This window comes from Dipodomys ordii, unplaced genomic scaffold, assembly GCF_000151885.1.
Source record: "Dipodomys ordii isolate 6190 unplaced genomic scaffold, Dord_2.0 Scaffold137, whole genome shotgun sequence".
NCBI classification, from domain to species: domain Eukaryota; kingdom Metazoa; phylum Chordata; class Mammalia; order Rodentia; family Heteromyidae; genus Dipodomys; species Dipodomys ordii.
The window spans coordinates 3,302,817-3,309,259 of NW_012267353.1; the positions used below are offsets into that span (position 1 = coordinate 3,302,817).

At 45.3% G+C, this 6,443-nt stretch overlaps 1 pseudogene; it reads right to left on the minus strand.

Moving 5' to 3' along the window:
- LOC105996832 overlaps positions 1-5,477 on the minus strand; it is a 14,804-nt pseudogene extending 9,327 nt beyond the window's left edge.
- Between the last annotated feature and the right edge of the window lie 966 nt (positions 5,478-6,443).

The window sequence follows — 6,443 nt, forward strand, 5'->3', positions numbered from 1 at the left end:
TTATACCGACATCAAATACAGTGAAAGCAGGGGTTATACTGTGGGGGAGGGACATACAAAGCAACAAAGAAATAATCTTATAAATGTGTTAGAAACAATCTCATGAAAGAAAAAAAAACATTTGAATACATATCTTAGGGTTCATTTCAATTTCCTCTTCTTATGAGGTCAGCACTCACATTGCATTAAGACATCCAGTGACCTTATACAACCTCCAAGGCTGTATTTCCAAAGAGCTACATTCTTAAGTACTGAGCGTTAGGACTCCATCCTATGACTTGGTGAAGGATACAACTCAGCTCATATTTGTTACTTGCAACTACTTTTTTTTAAAAAAAAAAAAAGCTGTGACAAAACAAAATTAAAATAGAAATAAATAGACTACATGTTAAAACAAGGAGATGTTATCTGCTCCTATTTTTAAAAAGCAATATTTCCAAAAAAGAAGGTATTTAAGTCTAGAAATGAACAAATATAATAATCTGAGCCAATGGCCAATAATTTCTGGTGATTGCCATGTATCGTTGTTATGTTAAATCCTTTTTTTCTTTAAAAAATAATTTTCTAGCCTTTACTTGCCTATAAGAAAGTATGAAATGTCAACATCAGGTCATCTGTGTCTGTCCTTGGTGGGTGGTACTTCCTCCTGTCTAGCTGGTTGTACCTTAGAACAGTGACCATGTGCTGAAAGTGGTAGCCTGGGTTTCAGGTATCAGGGGATTCCAGTGCCTGATGGCTTGGGAAGGATATTGCAATGTCTAGGTCAAGATCCTCTGCGGAATCCACAGCCCAAGTTCTGTCTACTGGAAAGTGTTAGTAATGGTTTATAGCGGGGTGGATGGCCTGGCCTGGCCTTGGAATGTCAATTGTGTGACATCCTTCCTGAATGTTCTACAGATGCTCTTGCTGCTGGTGCTTGCTAAGAGTCAGACATGGGTATTAATGCCTTAGTTCTGCATTGGACTTCAGAATCCAAGGCCCCTAGGGTGGGGGTGGTAAGAGTGCCAGCAATGGAGTGGAGAAGATGCACCTGGCCTGGCTTGTGCTGGCAAGAGGCATCACAAAGGAGACATCCAGTGCAGCTATCCACAGAACTTTCTGGGATGACAAATGTTTGCATCTGCCTTGCTGGGCGGAGCAGCCACTAGCCAGCCACATGTGTCTCCTGAGAACTTGAAATGTGGTGAAGGCTACCAAACTGGTTTCATTAGCACTCGTTTGGGTCAGTTAAAGCTTAGCACCATTTGGCCAGTAGCTCCTCTAGTGGACAGCACAGGTTGAGGGAGTAAAAAAATCCATTTTTATGCAGGTTGACCCATTGTGATGACAAGATGTACAGGACACTATGTTGAAAATGAACTTTACAATGTTGTGGTGGCGGGGGACAGAAGAGTTGGGGAAGTGGGAAGGGAAGTGATGGTAGGGGGAAAACAAAGGAGGAGGTAACAAAGCTTGCTACAAAATGCACTCATTACCCTACTCATGTAACTGTAACCCCTCTGTGCAATATTTTTACAATAAAATATATAATAAAAAATCCATTTTTGCACTGGAGTTTAGGAAAGACTAAGCCCACCAGGGAGCTGGACTCAAGGATGCCCTTCTATAGAAAGTGCTGGAAGGTGCCCACCTCCTACCCTCAGGCCACAGAGGCCTTTCCCCAAGCTTCCTGGCCTGTGACATGCTCATTATCTCCTAACCTTTGTTACCATCCTTAAAAGAACAAGATGGGTCTACCAATTGGTCCAGAGCAAAGAGGAGCCCAACACTAACATGCCCATGTCCATGTCCATGTAGGATATGGCCTTAGTCCTCAGCATCTGGAAGAGCAAGCCCAAAGCTTCCTTATGAAAAGAGACACACATGGGCTGGGACGGTGGCTCAGTGATAGAGTGCTTGCCTTGAACGCATGAAGCCCTGGGTTCGATTCCTCAGCACCACATAAGCAGAAAAAAAGCTGGAAGTGGCGCTGTGGCTCAAGTGGTAGAGCGCTAGCCTTGAGCTGAAGAGCTGAAGAGCACCCAGGCCCAGAGTTCAGGCCCCACAACTGACCAAAAAAAAAAAAAGAATTATGAAAAGAGACACACACCACAGCAGAGTGTAGGGAGGCATTTAATGAGTTCAGGGTCAATACAAAGGCTGTAGTTGAGGTCTGGAGTAGATTCCTGTGCCCACAGGATCTTTCTAGGCAGAGAGCCCAATTCTTTCTTCAGGCTTGTCCTAACTCTCAATTGCTTGTTTATTTCTGAAAATCCCACACAGGAGATTTTCTTCCACACATTTTCCACTGAACAGCCATTTCTCAGAGTGCTGTCACCCCTTGCTATCCCCAGGGATACTTGCTCAGACCCGGCCCTGGAATCGAAACCACAGGCCAGTAGTTTTGGGGATGCAGCTCCTCCATCTCCTTTACCTCCTCTATAAGTCTAAGGGGCTTTGGATGCTCAGGGGTGCTGTGATCACCAGAGAAGATCACTCTGAAGCTCAGCCCTCAAGCTTATTGGTCAAGTGATGTGTCTTGGAAAGGTTAAGCTTTGATGGGTCCTTACTAGTACATGGGTGGGCACATGGGCCCTGTGGGTGGGCACAGGGCCTGGTGCATGGCTAGGAGTAGGGACAAGGCAGTGCAAGAGTGTTGCTTTGGTGTGGCTGAGCTTGGCTTGTGGAAACCCCCTTTTCCAGAAGAAATGTGAACTAAGACATGATTTCACAGATTGTGGAGCTCTAGGAATGGGGGGAGGGGTGAGCACTTCTTCCATCCCTAGGATCCTTAAAAGAGGGAGACAGAAACACCTAGCAAGATCCAGGGTTCCATGACCAGGAAGAAGGAAGCCACTATGAAAGGGTCCAGGCTGGCCAGTGGCATCTGGGTGAAGGTGGTTGCCTGGCAGGCGGAGAACAAGAGGAAGAGGATGGCACAGATAGTCATGGAGGGAGCAGAGGGTCTGACCTGAAGCAAGGTCAGGTCCTCCATGGCCTGTCAGGTGACAGCACCCTGCCTGGCCCCTGCCTTACACGATGTGCACCTTGTCTACATAGATGCAGCTGGAGAGGGAGAAGGAATGGGGGGTGTGGACACCAGCCAGGTCACCGCTTCTATCCAGCTGATAGCCCTATCTGCCAGGAGCCCTGCCTGCCACCAGCCCCTGTGGCACTAGGAGTCAGGGCCTTCCTCAACCAGTTCTCCAAGCCTGCCTTGGCCTCCAGGTGACTCACAAATCTGAGCATTTTCCAATCAATGACTGGTAGGAAAATGCCAGCCAATGGAAGCATTTGCAGAAGCCTTTGCAGTGGACCTCAGTGGGTGTTGACCTCTTCTTCTTGGTGATCTGCCCATACTTTTGGGCGTTTTGAGGCCCTGCCAGGGCAGGAAGCCCAGGCTGAAGTACATGAGCATATATCGCAGACTTTCCAAGTTACATCTTTGGCTTTGCTCTATGCCAAGGTGGGAACTGATGGAGGTATAGTGAGTAGTGCCGGGCAGGTTCTTGAGTTCCTGGTAGAGGATGTGCTGCTGGTGGGTGCTTCTTAGCCAGGCTAAAGTTGATGATGTACCGTTGCCTTTTTTCCCCCAGGTCCAGGAAGTTGTCAGTTTGACATTCTGGTAGATGAAGTTCTTGGAGTGAATGGACTCGACATGGCTGATCATTTGGTCAGCCAGGAGCAGCACCGTCTTCAGGCTAAACTTGCAGGAATGGAAGTTGAAGAGGTCCTGGAGGCCCACCACCACCATGTGGTAGTGGCCCTTGACCTGCACCATGTGATGAACAGGCTCCCCACTCTCCCCTGCATCATTTTGTGGAACTTGATCTCAATATGCAGCTGTAGGTGCTCCATCTTTACACAGTTGATCTTGATAGCTACCTCTTCACTAGAGGCAATGTTGGAGGAGATCCTGCTGCTTTTGCTCTGCCACGGCCTCCCCACCACCAGCTCCCAAGCTCCCAAGTTGTGTTAAATTCTTATTTGAGCTGGTGCCAGTGACTCATGCCTATAATCCTCGTTTACTCAGGAGGATGAGATCTGAGGATTGCAGTTCAAAGTCAGCCTAGGCAGGAAAGTCTGTGAGACTCTTATCTCCACTAAACTCCAAAATAAGATAAAATAAAAAAAATTCAGAAGTGGAGCTGTGACTTAAGTGGTAGACCTCTAGCCTTGAGCACAAAAGCACCCAGGCCCAGAGTTCAAACCCCAGGATTAGTTAATAAATACTTATTTGATTCCGGTTGAAACCTCTTTTTGAAGCAAAAACAGTGACTATTCTTGTCATACTAATGGAGACTGGCTTGGAAGCTGGGTGATTTGCTTCAAATCATGAAGAGTGGGGGTGAAAACTAGGCATCAGGCTGCAGAACCAAGTACTAGACATTATTTATATTCTAATGGTGTGGGAAATTTCATGGACCCCAGGAGGAGCCTCTCAGATTAAAGCCTCTTGGTTTCAGAAGACATAGATTAGGGTTAGGCTCTGATTTCCAATACATGGCTGGGCCAGCATTCAGTAGCATGGTATTCTTTTCAGGTAAGCTCAAAAATTGGTACTGAAGCTTGAAGTTGGGGCCTTTCCTTCCCATTTGGTTTTATTGCTTATGTCTAGTGCTCTACTACTTGAGCCATAACTCTAGTTTGGTATTTTTCATGTTAATTATAGATGGAGTCTGACAGACTTTTATACCAGGGCTAGATTTGAACCTGGATCCTTCAGATCTCAGCCTCGTGAGTGTTAGGATTACAAGTGTGAGCAGCTATAGGTCATGTTTTCTTAAAGAAGTTTTTTGGTGAGCCCATTCCTTATCTTGTAAATTGAAGCTATGTACAACAAAATACACAATCATTATCAAGGCTTTGGTAACACATCTGCTTTGTACTCACGATGCTATCAAGATATAGAATATCCCCATTGCCTGAGAAAATTGTCAGTGTATCCTTTCCAGCCAATCTCCTCTCATCCCAGAGATGAAGAGTTCTGATATGTTCCTACTTACGTTGGTTTTGAAAAAAAAATTACCTGCACCTTTGTTACTAGGATTCTGAAGTTACTGGTTATATAAGTACCTTGGAATTAAGGAGGATGAAGTGATAAAGAGCTGGCATAGTATGAGACAGGCTCTCAATTCCTCCCTAGCACCAGAAACAGAAAGAGAAAAAAAAAGGGGGGGGAGGGAAATATGCATATTGTTAGTTAAAAAAGAACCTATAGAAGCTGAGTTACCCCCAAGCAAATGATTAAAAAAAGGCAGCCAACCAAGAACCAAATTATGCATAGTTAATTAGCAGCAGTTTGCAAAAGACCACCAGACAGTTCATGCTCTAGGCATGAGATAAGCAGCTGACAGCCAGAGAGCCCCTGCTTCTGCTTAGTTCTTGTGTACCTCATCAGTGCCCACCTCTTACTCTGTATGAAATCAAGGTTTTAAACCCCAGGAATCCCATATTAGGTCTGGCCACTCACCCCAACATGTCAAATAAAGAGACATGATGAAGGACAGAAAAAGAGATTTATTACATGTCATCTATGGGAAGGTGCATCTTCAGCACCTTAGGAAGACACAGATATCGGCCTCAGGTTAAACAGGGAAAAGTAAGGCAGTAGGAAAGGTATGTATAATTAAAACAATCAGTTTTTTTTTTTGGGGTCCGGTTGTGGGGCCTGAACTCTGGGCCTGGGCGCTGTCCCTCAGCTCTTCAGCTCAAGGCTAGCGCTCTACCACTTGAACCACAGCACCACTTCCGGCTTTTTTCTCTTTGCTTATGTGGTGCTGAGGAATTGAATCCAGGGCCTCATGCATGCAGGTAAGCGCTCTACCACTGAGCCACTTTCCCAGCCCAAAACAATCAGTTTTAACAGCTCGATCAGTTTTTAATCTCTGGAGGCCTAGCAGATGGTTTGGAGCTTTTGGCTGTTCTGTTCAAGATGTTAAGATGGCACTATTTGAGGGGCAGTTTTCCTTTTGTTACAAGATGCTTCTCATGGATCCTGTTCTTCCTGGAGACCAAAGTGATTGTAAAATGACTACAGCAGAGAATAACTCAGAATAAAGAACACAGATTCAAAATTGAGGGATTGTGCACCCATTTTTTTAAAATGTTGCTTTCAGTTAATTTATAGGCTCATAAAAGTCAGCTTTTAGGATGCCTCTTTTTTTCTTTTTCTTTTTTCAGGCCAAGGCTGCAACTAAAACTCAGTACCTGACGCCTTTACTCATTGGCTAGCACTGTACCAACTCCAGTCCCTAGGTTGTCTCTCACATATGGTAATCATGACTGCTTCTACTAGGTAAGGGGAGTAGGCATGAGAGGCTCCATTTGTCAGATGGAGAAGCTGAGGTTCAGATGGCTTAAATGGTAGACTCCTGCCAAACCTAGTAAGTTACACAGCAGCCTTTTCATCCTGATATTGGCTTGCACTAGACAGTCTCAGTGAATGGAGTCTATCACTAACC